Source organism: Topomyia yanbarensis, chromosome 1, assembly GCF_030247195.1.
Source record: "Topomyia yanbarensis strain Yona2022 chromosome 1, ASM3024719v1, whole genome shotgun sequence".
Classification (NCBI taxonomy): domain Eukaryota; kingdom Metazoa; phylum Arthropoda; class Insecta; order Diptera; family Culicidae; genus Topomyia; species Topomyia yanbarensis.
The window spans coordinates 155,820,350-155,835,355 of NC_080670.1; the positions used below are offsets into that span (position 1 = coordinate 155,820,350).

The 15,006-nt window shown below is 37.4% G+C and overlaps 1 protein-coding gene across 4 annotated transcripts in view; it reads right to left on the reverse strand.

Annotated features, from left to right (window-relative positions):
* The window catches only part of LOC131678665 (calcium/calmodulin-dependent protein kinase type II alpha chain), a 115,668-nt gene that overhangs the window by 92,345 nt on the left and 8,317 nt on the right, over nucleotides 1-15,006 (reverse strand). The gene's annotated exons all lie outside the window — the stretch shown is intronic.

Consider the following 15,006-nt stretch of genomic DNA (forward strand, 5'->3'; position numbering starts at 1 on the left):
CTTCGTAACTCTCGTGAAGAATTGGAAATGCATGAAATTATTTTTTGATAAATTGCATTGTGTTTACTAAGCTATGGAACATTTATGGCACACTTGAAGATATTCTCAAGACTGATATCATTAAACCGAACATAAAACCAATTACTCTACAAAATTGTTTCAAGAAGAAAAGGGCCCATACTGGTTAACAAAATACTTTCCAAAATTCTCTCAAAACTTTTTAAAACTGGGGAAAAACACTACCATAAGTACTGAAAGTTCTATGATTTTCTTGATGAAATACACTTCTAGCGCGCCATAAAACTGTTTTATTAGATAGAGGGCTTGTTTGTACCCGAAAGGAATCTGTTTGAGAAAAAAACCTACCCGTTATATGGCAGTCCCTTACCAAAATGGATGCGAATAAAAATCGATAATATATGTTACCTGCCATTTTAGCTTACAATTGAGAAATTTTCATGATATTATCACTTTTCCGAAACTATGCAATATAAAGGTTCGAAAAACTCAATCCGCTTTGGAACAATTGGTACAACATTATTTTTTATAATAATAAACATTTGAAAAATTCAATATTTTTTCAATATGTTTTGAATTGTTATATTTTAAATAAATCGTGTACAGCAACATTTTTCTAGTCCAAGAGTGTGTTTAAAACTATTAGTAAGTATCAGATCAGTCTATTTACAAAATAGATTTTTATTGTATTTCATATGCTAACCAGTACCATTCCGATTAAGTCAAAAATACAATAACGCTATTACTTGTCATTGGTTTTAATTGAACTGGCCATAAGTTCCTAATAAAACTAATTATTGTTGCTCAAAAGTAATACGATTTTTTCAAGATCAATTCAATCCATCTTTATTTATCTCTTTACGAAAACCTGTTGGACTTAATCAAAACTAATTGGTTTTGTTACAAGATCGTCATAAATTCAGTCTTGTCAACAACATAAACATTTAAAATGTCAATGCTGAAATGAAAATGCGCATGATTAAATGTTATGACAATAACAATCTAGGTTTATTTAGAAAAATGCTAAATAGAGCTATACCAAAAACTAACGACATCGCGCCATGTGTACAGCACTTAAGGATTTGGAAAATTAAATGATTTAAATTCAATTGTCGAATTTGCTGTTCATGATTGAGCTATATTTCACGGCTTCTCCGTTGGGACACTTTACATATCCTGTCAGTCGTAGCAGTTTGTTTGTTTATTATAGAACACTCTTATACAAGACTGTTTTTACTTCGTTAAAACTATACGGTTTTAAGATGATTTTATTTCTAGAAGAAATAATAAACCCTACTGATAAAGCTCTTCACCACATTGGGTTAGGAACAATAGCATATCCTATGTTTTAGCTTCCTGCACATAGGTTCATCTACGTACGGAGGATTAAAAATACGGATACGCAATTGCATTACCGCAGGGCAGTTATATATCAAATGATGTGAAGCTCCGTAATCGGATTCACAAAGATCACACGATTAATACTCAGCACGCTGAATAGTAGACTTGTGATAATTGAGTCTGCAATGTTCAGTCACACTTCTGACTAGAAAACTGCAATTGTGTTTGGAGAAATCCAAGAAATTCTTTGATATTTCTTTTACTCACGTCCGGCAGATTTTAGTTTAAACGCAAGTTTGCAAGCTACGCCAATGAATGGTAGCCAACCAACTCATTATCGGAATGACTGGGTACCCATGAAAGGTAGATAACACTTAAAATACTAAGTTCTTCGATTTGAGTTCGACATGCGATTACTTATATTTCGATCTCGAATCTTCTGAACCAAGTTCTTCTGGGGCAGCCTGACTGACAGAGCGAAAATAAATTCTTTTACTGCAAATACTTTGTTGAAGTGTCGATTGTACGTGACACATAATCCCGAAGATTTCTGCTTGGAATACGCTCCAGTACCTACCAAGTGAATGGGATTCTAATTTCATTTCACGACAATAGATACCAGTACCGTCTCGGTTCTTTAACCAAGAACCTTCATTGTAACAAACTACGTATTTTTTTTTATTTGTTTACTTATTTATTGAAGCAGGGAACATACATTAGCTTTTTCTTAAGTGGGCGCAAAACCTCCTCGTCTTTTCGTACCAACAGATACAATATAATCCAAACGATACATATTATTTCTTAAAGTTACACAAATAACACACTTGAAATTTACGGTTTGACTACATTAAAATAATAATCACGTAACAATACATTTATGAGATTATGGCTCGAGTTTTAAAAATATCACTGCAAAGAAGTGTAAGGCAAACACGGAACAAGTTGAAATCAAAGAACGCTTGAATAGTCTGGTCGTAATTGACAGGTTGAAATTATTAGTTCTAAGCGTTCTGCGTCTGATGTTTATGTTCAGTTGACTGAAAAGACTAGGACAGTCAATATTGTTCAAATGCAAGTCGGAGATAGGCATAGCTTATGAAACATTGCGCTGAGCACTAAGCAGTTCAAGACCAATTAGATTACAACGGTGCTCGTAACTAGGTAGATTTATTGGGTCTCTCCAGGGCAAAAAATGAAAAACAAAGCGTACGAATTTCCGTTGCACTGCCTCAACACGCTGCACTACGTTTCGATAAAAAGGTGACCGCTGAATATTCGAGCGAAGAAAGAACCAGGGCGACATGTAAAGCTTTTAGGCAATGTATGTTTTAAGTGACTTGGTCGAAATATAAAAACAGGTCGCATGGATGCCTTGGAGACGATATATGAAATATGGTCACAGCTTGACAATTTGGTATCAAGCATGACACTAATATCTTTAATACAGGTTTCTCGCCCAAAGTTGATAATAGTTAAATGTAATAGAGTTCCGTTTACGAGTGGAGGTAATTTTAGAGCACTTAGACGAATTTGACACCATTCTGTATAGTTGACACCAATTTGAGAAAATCTCACGCTGCTGTTGCAGAAATCGGGCCTCACTTTGGCTACAAATTTCAAAGTATTACTTGAAGTCATCAGCGTAGGAAAGTTTTAAACACTTCAGAGAGGAATAAGAGAGGCCTAAGGTGGCTTCCTTGGGGTACGCCTGAGGAATTGTTTCAGAGATAATGTCACCTATTTTCACTGACATGGCCTACCAGGTAATAATGTAACCAGTCCAGAAATTTTATGTGGAAGCCAAGCCGCTTAAGTTTCGCTATAGCTTTCATCATGGTGAATCAAATGTTGCAAACAGATCGGTATAGATAGCGTCCGTTTGATGTCCCTTCTTCATCTCCTGGTTGATGAAGGAAGTATAACTTGCTAGATTAGTATTTGTTGACTGCTTAGGAATAAGCCGTGTTGATCAACGGAGATATAATGTCAGGTGCTCCGAGAAATGAAATTCACAATTAGTAACTCGAATAGCTTAGATGCTGCATTTAAAGCTGGGATACCAAGAAAGTTCGAGACGATACATTTGCTACCCTTCTTGTGCACTGGGAATGTGAATGACTTTTTCCAGATACCCGGAAGTGTTTCCGAAGATAACGCGCTCGTATTGATGACAATGGAGACGCCATATTAGCTGCACAATTTTTTAAAACCATTGATGGAATGCCATGTTGACCAGGATTTGATGAGCATTTGAGTCTTCAGCATGCTTCTAGAACAATGGATACTAGGGACAGATATCCTACAGACAGAAAGCACGGAACATTGTTCGCCGCATTTAAGATGGAGTTGCAGTAATGATTATCATTGCTGTAGACACTGCTGAAGTGTTCAAGGAAAAGATTACAAATTCCTTCTGTGGAGGTTGCTTCTTCATTGCCATTGAAGTCCGCTTTTCTTCCTCGTACTTCCAGAAATTTTGGGATTGGATTTCAGGTTCTCCAGAACCAAAATTGTTTGTTCGGCGGTTTGTACGAGTTGCTAATTGCTAAATAACGTGATTGGAGGAGGTCCGTTTGATGCGTAATTTTTTTTATTGCCGATACCTACTATTAGAGATCTTGTTGCTCGAGAAGCAGAGGTCCAAGATACGGTTGTTTAAACTAATCGTTCCATACAGCCAGACAGCCATTCCTCGCGAGGAGGAATTCTCACATTGAAAGTATTAAAAGCAAAACTACTTGTGTAAGGCCGATGGGAGCAAGTTTATATTCATCCAAAGTAACCATTTGGAGTCACAGTCATGTGTGGTTAGTTGCACGATCTATTGTGTAACTGTTCCAGAGCACAGAAACCTTAATGCATATAACAGAGATTATTGTATGATTAATCATCGGCGAAACCATATGTCGGAAACCTACACTCATTAACCTTCCTTAGCTGTTCCGTAAATGTGGCGACAGCATACACTCAGTTTCCTTATTAGAACTTGTTTTTTTTTATTTAGCTTTGTTTTTTTTTAAAAAAAAAAACGATGAGCCCAGATGTCGGTTGCTAAGCATTGCATGTATCCAGCTCGTGATATATGAAGGTACTCCATGACCTCGTGCTGCTTCCAAAATGCATTCGAAAGACAATTTGTCAAAAGCATCTTTAATATTAATAAAAAAAACTTCTTAGCTTGATTGCTTTTGCGAAAAAGCTTTTTCCATGTTGTAGACAACATTATGTAACAGAGTGGTAGTATGCTTCTCCTGATGATATGCATGTTGCATTGCATGTAGCGGATGCTCGTCTAAGCTGTAGAATGTAGTGATTAAACGTTCCATTTGAGAAGGAAGGAGATCAGACTGATCGGTTAAAAGCTCTTTGCCGGCCACCTTAGGGAATGAATTTCACGCCACGCTAATGGAATATATCCTGTTGCAAGGCTACAAGTAAGAACTTTTGCCAAAATGTGCTTAAAGTGTTTTCGATTCTCTTTTGAAGTAGAACTGGCTTCCCTAGGAACAATTGAAGTTTTATAGCATGCTACAAGTGCAATCTAAGTTTTATGAGTGGCTATAAAAGTACCATAAAACCTCGATTGTTACTAGTTACTAACTTTAAACCTACTAATCTAGTTGAGACATTTGTAGAGACTTTTTCAACCACTTCCCTTTCATGATCGAATGGAGTTTCTGTATGATTCGCGAACCAACTTATATGCCTCCAATCCGTCTTTACGTCTGCGATTCCCAACTCTTCAACATAAGTTTTTGAGTTTATCAAGTTCAGATTTCCACCAGGGAGTTCCTCTAGAAGCACACATAACTCGAAGCGTGCAAGTCTTTTGGTATGTTGCTACTATGAGTGGGTTTGTTTGATTCACGACCTTATCAAAGTCACTTGGAGATACAATCATTGAAAAATACCCAAATCACCACTCTTCGTAGAGGTCCCAGTTCTTGGATTCACAATATGTAACGATATCTAGCAAGACATCCAGGACGATGTACTTATGATCTGATAACGACGGTTCGAGTTCGTTGGTTTCGAGACAGTTACCGAACTCATTCGTAATACCGTCAGAGCAGGGAGTTAAATCTAATACCTTTTCGCTGGTATTCGGCCAACATTTGCACGATCTAATGGTTGGGCGATTTCTTACAGTAAGAATATTCAGATTTTTACTACTTAAGCATAGCGATGTACTCTTTGAATATAGCGTTCTGTGCAATTTGAATATTATTAACATTTCTCCTAATCGACTTATTATAATTATTAACCGAGAAAACCGTGAACTACTACCCTTTTTATATTCATATGTATATAGTATCGGCACCTGTTCACACTGTGTAGCTATCACCGATGCTAGGGAGCCGAATCCTAGATATCGATCCATTAACCTATGTCCTGGTACCAAAGCTTTTATCTCGCTTCTAAAGGAATGACCAGAGATTTTTGACTACATAAAAATCCCAATGATCTCGGGTGGGTTTGAATCCATACCGTATGGGGAGAGAAGCAGTTGCGCTTCCCACTAAACCTCCAGCACCGGAAAATATCTCGTTGGCTACGTTGTTTGTATAAATTCACAAATCACCGTTAATGTGGAATTTCAGAAGTACAGTCCCCTTTCCCGTTGAGCTTGAGCTTGAGCTTGTGCGAACACAGTAGATAATTATGCTTGGGAGTAGCGAAACATCTTCCAATGTGCAACTCCTGATAATCCTAAAGTGTTTATTGATCAATACTGGTGCCGGCCAGGCCCGAGCGTAGATCGCGATCGAATGGTTAGTCCGATACTTGTTTTAGCTAGAGGCCGTATATACTACTGCGCACTCGACAAGTATCACGGGAGGAGGATATTTGTTAGTAAGTATAGAAGTTGGATTCTACTTCTTCTTTACCGACGCAAGAGAGGTGACTCCACTATCTGGATCGATGCATCAACGGCTGGAATTGAACCCAGGCCAACTGGAATGAGTGGCGGTCACGCTTGCCACTCAACCACCGGCGCCATCCAACAGTCCCCTTTCCCGCTGAAAGTATACAATTACTTTTGAAAGCCTCTTAACATTCTGATAAGGAAAACATTATACAGCGAGCCGTGTTGACACATACAATGTCATTTGAGTTCGGTCATTTTAGAATTGTAGAAGAAACCCTGAGGGGGTAGCTGTAAAAGGGTGCAAGTCTAGCTGGTCGGCACGCCTGAATCGGTTCACGTCTCGACAAGTTTTGATATTGAAAGCAGTTGTGAGTAAACCAGTTCTACATAAATCGATCAGCGATCTACCAACAGCAGTAAAGGAAGAAAAATACCGAACGAAAAACATGAAGTCGGAGGAAATTGGTATTGGTATCGTTGTCTGGAGAAATTTCATTGGATGTGATCTCTCCGTCGGCGTGATGGAAAGATAAATGACTCACGACAACCAGCATCGGTATTAGAAGAAATTCCGCCATTGTGAAACTCTCATCACCAGATAGTAGAAAAATAGAAATTAATGAGGTGAAGCCGAGCAAATTCTCATGGGTTCAAATACCATACAACCCCATAAAAAGATCATAAATATGGTCCGCGCCAAATTTTGAAACCATCACAACTGCACAAAATGGTCTCCAAAACCCATAAATACTTCAGAGTATGGTTTTAATATGTGATCTTCCGGACCATGGTAATGGTGTTTTCATGGGTGGAACTCATTTCGGACACTATCAAAATACATGCAGTGTGGGGTCAATTTGAACCATGAGCAAAGAGGAATTATGAGCTTTTCGTTTGCTCGGAAAGAAGGATAAGAAACACTGTGAAGATGGTTATAAAAAGATATAAGTAACTGTGGTCGGCATCTCTGGGTCGGTTCGTGTCTCAGCAGGTGACCTGAGCGGGTTAGTTATTTCACACATGTTGCACAGAAAGCAAGAAACAGCATCAATGGAAAAAATACGAACGATTTACACAAAATATAAAGCGCAATAGCACAATGCCTCCTGAAGTAATAGGGTATTGAGCCTATTTTCGCCCTGTTTCTATTATCGCTTTACCCACGTGAAATCGGCAGTTAGAACAGAGTCGACCATCCTTTTTCGCTGCGCTCAAATAGAAGTATTTCACGATTCTCATGACAGTTTAATTTTTATATTGGTTCAAAGGAAAGAAGCATAGATGCTGATGCCAATTTATACGGATTTCATCGATTGTAGGCTATGTAATTGATAGAATAGTGCGGCACCCTCCCTAATGGGACTAAAATTATCTTACCAACCGGTGGCCCCGGAAGGATTAGGATTGGGTTCACTCACACGAGAGGTTCAGCTTTATTCCATAGGCTTACTACAAACCATTGCAGTTAGAATCTGATACAACCACGAACCAGCAGACGGTGGTGTCTGATCAAGATTTCTTTCCGAAAACAGACAATATCCTAATTTGTTGACCAATTCAATACAAGCCCGACCCCCCGAACCTCAGAACTACTTCTACTATAAAGTGCAAAACCAGTGCAATCCACTGCTCCGGTGTTTTTCGATGAAAAATGACATCAGTCTCCTGTCTCGCCTACTTCGAGTTTATTAGATGTTCTAATTGCATCGTTAAAAGATCAGAAAATCCTTCCGCCCAGTCTATCGTATCTCCATTTGAGTGACAGTAGATTGAATGTGTAGATACCTAAATACTATCTATTGTGAACTGCACTATACGCTCACAGCCCGCATCCTAGGTTGCTGTTGAATGATTAACGATGATGGAAATGTCCTTGCAACAAAGATCCGTTGTACATAAATATATTCATATCTGTGGTTTTTTCATGGATGTTTATTAGGGTACTTTAAAACTCTACAACCTTATAAATATTGTAAACTTTTTACTAGCAAAATCTCTAAACATTTTTGGGAGCACTTGACCACAATGAATGGTAAACTTTCATTGAATCGAGCATTGTGTAAATTATTCTAATTTTAGTTTTGCTCGAAAATTGCTTCCACCTCCGTTTTCATTTTGCTGCAGCTGCCATCAGTCATATAGCCATTATTGCCTCATTAGTTAGGAGCCTAACATTATCTCCCACTTGCCTCATTTGCTATAGCTCATAATCGATGTTTACAGACAGTTTATGAAACTCATCGTGAAACTTTTAGCAAAACTACGCTGATAATAATTTGTACCGTATTGGATTGTAGCAAATAAGTGGCGAGATTCGTCCTGTATAACGACAACATAAGGAAAAGGGACTGTGGAAAACTATGTAACTAATGATGTTCTGGCTTTACTTTTTATTGTGGCTTTATGCGGGTTTTTTGATGGGCCGACCAGGCCCAATATGTGTGTCAAGGTATAGTACATACATCCCTCGAGATCAATAATGCCGTGTAACAGATGATTAACATCACAAATATAACTGGAGAAAGCTATATCCCAAGCAAACCATTTTCGATATTTTTCGAAATAGATTTCGAATTCTTAGCAATTTTATATGAATACTCATTGGAAGCGTGCGCTTTTTGGTTCAGGTTCTAAAACAAGATAGATTCAAATAATTTCGCTTCGATTGAATGTACCAAAAAATTGAAACTTCTATTGTTTACAGGCTTACCCAATCACTGGTTAAAATACGTCCCGATTATCTTGCTTCAGTTAATACAGAATGATACAACGATTAAGTGTAGTCTCAGTATGTAGGTCGATAAGTGTACCTATAGGCACAACACAGATAAACCTGTAGCTACATACATTGAGGATGAACGTTTACCAGACAATTAAGTCAGTAATGGCGGAAAAGGACACAAGCCGTCAGTAGTCGACCATCAGGCAAGGCAGACGTTCTACCGTTTGCACATACATATTTCATAAAGTGACAGATAATTACAGCTCGCTTTCTTGTATGCATTCTAAATATGATCCATAACGATAATATTGATTAAACTCAGGCTGAGCGTAGGGGCTTGTTCAAGAGAGTGGCGGGCTTCTTCTGCCATATGTAGTAAAGCTTGTGAACGCACAGTGGGTTATAAAGCCAACTTAGTAGGACTTAGGCCTTGAAAATTAGGGGTCTTTGAAACATACTCATTCTTGTGTTTATTTGGATTTATAAATTAACGATACAATTGGTCATCTTGTGTAAAACTCAATTAGGTTTTACACTGACCTAACTTTACAAAATAAATTCAAAATTGATCTTTTTTCTACATCTATCTAGAATCGAAGTTTAGAACCACTGCTCAACATATTTAGATATAACTTTATTCCTGAATTTCTATCAGAAAACCTCGCATAAAAGTTACGGTTTCACGAATTTAGCCAGTTTTTAAGTTCACATAAAAAATTAGTTACCTTGGGAATCTTTTGGTTTCATTGTTTTGAACAAGTTCCTGTTCTTCAGCCAATTAGGTGACAAGGAAGGTGCTTCACGGACATTGCAGTAAAAATACTATTTTCGGTTCTAAATTTGGATTTCTATCCCATAGTGAAACGGGCGAAATTGAAAAGGTAACATTCATCTATTATGTATCGATATCGTAGGAGCTTAGTAGAAGACAAAAAAAGTTATTAGGGCTGCAGCAATTACTTCGCGTTTGCAATTGTTTGCATCAACTAAGCAAGTAATATTGTTTCATAACATGTTAACCTTTTACTTTCCTTACAAAAGAAAGTCTTGGAAATCATTGCTAATGCCCAAATGGTAGGTACCATTCGAATCAATTTTTTTAAGTTCAGCACATGTTTTTGTGTCTAAAAAAAAGCGTTCGATTTAAAATCCTGAAGCGGGTAATTCCACAAACATAGCCGTGAGAGCGTCGTGACTATTTTGTGGTTTATGTGAGTTATATCGTGGAAATTCAACAACCAATAAATTGTGATTATTGTTCTTGTTATAAAATAGAGTATATTGTAGGTTTTCTCGACAGACAAAAAGTGGGTGTCTGATACAGTGAATTTTTTTATACGATATGGCCAGGTGTGCACTATGCACACCTGCCCATGTCCTTACGAAAGCTAAAGGGAAGGGAATGTACGTTGTACTTAAGAAGATACGGGGAACACGCGTAATCTCCATGGGTATTACGGATGTTAGATTTTGTTAGTAGGTAGAGAAAATGAGATGTGGATCTGTAGTAATTTTATATATTCATCAAAATAGATAAGGAAAATTATTATAAACCGGATTGATCTCACCTAATTTATTTGGGTGGCAGCAGGCATCAGGCACCACAGCAATGAAAACTCTGAGATGCAGTTAACGAAGAAGGCATCGATGAGGACCCGGGTGACGATTCTGACTGCAAATGAGTGGAAAAACCGATACCGATGCTGACGTTTCCACTAAACCGACAATATTATTTTGCACACTCGAACAAGAATACTTCACAGTTTTGAACGGTTCATTTCTTCACTATAAAAAAATCAGAACTTGCAGTACCAAGAATTGTTTCTAAATTTGGCGATACACAGTTTTTCTACCTATACACATTTTAGAAAGACTAACATTTAAGTAAAATATTTTTAAGATTTTTTCGAACACCGATAAATGACGCGAGAATAAATATTTCCATCCGAACTCAGGCATTGCTTACTTCGATCCATCTTCTCGACAGACAAAAGAGTGTATTGAATACTTTACGCTGACGTCACAAGTGAACTGAGTGTTCATTTTTGACAGTTCGTTTGTACTGTTTACAAAGACTTAGAAAAATTCTTTACGATTTTCTTCGAGCGAATCTAGTCGTCCACAAATTTTTCTAAGTCAATGTAAACAGTACAAGCGAACTGTCAAGAAAAGTGAGGTTAACTGTGCCAGTAAAGAACCTAATATTGAATACTTTACGCTGACGTCGCAAATGAACTCAAGTGTTCATTTTTGACAGTTCGCTTGTACTGTTTACATGGACTTAGAAAAATTCTTTACGGTTTGCTTCGGGGCCCATATTATTGGCTCGAATCAAAACTCGTCGAAATATCAATTGACGATAGGTTCATCCGGAGTGTTCATTTGTGTTTACATTTTGCTAGCGTTGCCAATTTTATTTTGTGTCCAGCACCCAATGTGGCTACGCCACATCGCTTTTGCGCGTGCTGTCCGACTTCGCTACCGCTCAGTCGGACTTAAACTAGGGGTAGCCCCTATGTTTGAGTAAGCTGGGCAAACGAGTGGGTCACAGGTTCGCTTGCTTCCGACGACGAGTCGGTGGCCACCTCGCCCGGTTATGCGGCTAAGCCGCATCGAAATGGTACCCCTTGAACATTCTAACTTGAATCGGTTGTGTCACAGGAGCCGGAATACGAATTAGAACCAGCCAGCATTCCGGCTGAGTTAAACTGGAAAGTTTAGTAAAATTTAATCTGGAAATAAAATTTTTTTGGCAACGCTCCAGCACTACGTTGATTTCACCACCTGGGCGCCAGGTTGACGATATGAAATGAACTTTGTTTACTTTCGACAAGTTTTGATTCGAGCCAACAACATCCAGCCTTTGCTTGGAGTGAATCTAGTCGCCCACATTTTTTTCTAAGTCCATGTAAACAGTACACGCGAACTGTCAAGAAAAGTGAGGGTAACTGTTTCAGGAAAGAACCTAATTGGTCAATCAACATTTAGGAGCTACTCACAATAACATCATCAGCAAAGCTATTTGAAGTCTGAAGAAGATCATAAGTTAAGTCGTTTTATTCAGAGTTTTATCTCTACATAACTTTAGTGTGCATGTGAATTATGGAGAAGCTAGTTTACTGTGAAGTTTTTTACTTTTATTATGTTTAATCTTGGCTTCTATTTCGAATTCTAAAAAACTAAGTTATTTCTTTCCCTTTGAAAATATCTCGATAAACAGTCTTTTTGCCTCTCTAAACAGGCTATCTCCTAAGACTCTTCGGAGCCCTTGGGTACTATTGAACTATAAGAGGCTCTAATAAATTAACAGATGTAAAATTAAATTTGATGAAAATGAATGACTGAAATGAATAATTTCTGAATGTCATGGATTAAACCAAGGTGTCAATCGTATTATAATGACAATTGGCAATATAACAAAACACTAGAAGATCGGATTTTGTACATTGCATTTCTCTGTCTCAGCTCGTCTTTGAAGGAAAAAAATGCCGATTTCTTTACGCGTGACTATTTTTTTTAAACCAATTTTACCCCGTGCATTAAACCTGGTTCAAAAGTTAAGTGGGTGAAGTAATCGGCACTAAACCTTTACATCTGATTTTCACTTTTCCAAATCACATAAGAAACACGTAGTGATAGAATTTCGAACCAATCTGTCTGTCTTCCTGACATACTTGATTTTGTTAACAACTTTGCTGAAGACGCGATCTTTGTAAGTGATTAGGATGGAGTGATAAAAATTAATTGTGAATTCTAAAACACTCTCCAGACCCCCTTGACCTCCAGAACAAACTTGTTGGCGGTAGCAGCTTTGCAAATAATCAGGATGTCGAGAGGTGGTATAATCTTGAAATTATTGTGGATGTGCTGTAACGCATTGAGATAATATGGCAACACTCTGTTGTGTTGGAATAGCGAGGAAGGCAAACAATCGAAGAGTGATCGCCCACCTAGCGGTGGAGAGTAAACGATAGTACGAGTAAATGAGTCCGACGATGGCTGAAGAACAGTAAGCCGAAATGTTACGTGTAAAAATGGGAAAATTTGCGGTTTCATTGTCACCGAGAAAAATCAACAAGTCCATGAAATAAAAATGTAATGGTGTTGAGATAAAGCGCATTGTTTGTGGGAGGCACTCAAAATATCATTTTTTCATCATAACTTTCTGAGATTTTTTAAATTCTTCAAATGTTGTTGAAATTAAAAGATTGCAGATATTTGTCGAAGACGTGAACGTTTTTTATTTCAAAACTGAAGAGTTATGAAATAATGTGGTTTAAAAATATCGCCATTTGGAACGTCAATTACTAAGGGATGTGGAAATATGTGGAAGACATTTCGATTCGATGAGAAACATAATGAAAAGTACTACAAGAAAAAATACCACTCACAACGGGCATCCACCGGCCTGTATATAAAATACTTTCCAGCAATGTATGTTTTGAATTTTGTGACGAAATAAGTAGGATTTTTTCTACATTACTTTTTTGGGGATTTTTTCTATGTGTCAAATGTTATAAAAAATCATTTGAAGTATCAAAGTATACATATAAATCCAGAACTTTCAGTTCTGTAATCTCAAGCGGAAGTCGCCATCTTGGTTTTCAAAATGATCTTAAATATCGATATATGATGTCCATCCATCAATCCCGTTCCAAAAATACCCATACTGATTCAGTTTCAGAGAATTCCGCTGAACCGGAAGTCGCCATCTTGGTTTTAAAATGGCCTTAAACATTGATATCTGACGTCCATCCATCAATCCCGTTCCAAAAATACCCATATTGATTGGGGTTTTGAAAATTCCACTGAACCGGAAGTTGCCATCTTGGTTTTCAAAATGACTTTCAACATGGATATCTTAAGTACTCTCATCAATTCCGTTCCAAAAATTCCCATATTAATGGGGTTATAGAGAAAAAAGACCGTGCAAAAACCGTGTAAAAAACCGTGCAAAAAACCATGCAAAAAACCTTAGTGTATTATGCTATATTTTCGTATTGTGTATTGTTTGTGCAGTGGATAAACAACAAAGTGGTAGATATAATCGACGGGTTTCTCCACTATTTGTTAGAGTAAACCGACATTTAGCTTTTGCTCTGGGCCAGATGAGAAGATAGGCTGATATAAGTAGGCTGTCGTCTACTTAAATCCAAAAAATCAGTGGATAGAGTGAGTATTCGTGAGCCGAAGTACCGGTAAGTTAGTTTCAAAGATTTCACTACACTATAAATAAGAAAAATAGGCAGAGAAAGAATGACCAGAACGGTGAGAATGAAGATACAGTGAAAATTCACCTTTTTATTGGATACAGAAAAGATATGTCCTCAAGCAGGAATCGGAACTGGGAGATCGCAGGTTCGATTCCTGCTTAAGGCATATCTTTTCTCAGTGTGTTGAATAAAAAGATGAATTTTCACCGTATCTTTAATCTCGCAGTTCCGATCATTACTTCTCTATTTCCCATTGGACACCGTTCCTAAAAATAAAAACTTGTTTTAAGGTAAACTTAACACGTGCTAAATTGTTAATCATTTTGAACGAAAATAAAATTTGTTCCTGTAAAAAAATATTCAAATTTAAGTTGTAATCGTTAAAATTAGCTCAAAATACTCCGAGACAAAAAATATCTGTCCATAGTCGTTATAGCTTAAAAAATATGACTACATCCGCAATGAACCTTATCATGCCCCCTCTACTCCATTGCTTTTGTTTTGTTCCAATATCTTGAGTAAGTAGAAGTAGTCCATAGCAAACCAGAAGCAAGTTTATCCTGCAATCGTTTCTTCTCCCTTTTTTGGCTCCAGTATAGCAATCAGAATTAAACAACAGGTATTCCTACGGAAAATCTGTGAATAAAAAGTAGGTCCTGAAACAAAATTCGGGTTTAAACTAAAGTACAATAAAAGTGTAATCCCTAAGCTATCAATATCATTTCATATTTCTAATTTTGCCAATCATGAATTCCATTATGTTTCACTAATTAAGCTAACGAATGTATAGAACTAAACTGATGAGTGTTGCTTCAATAATTACACGAACAATGTGTTCTAAT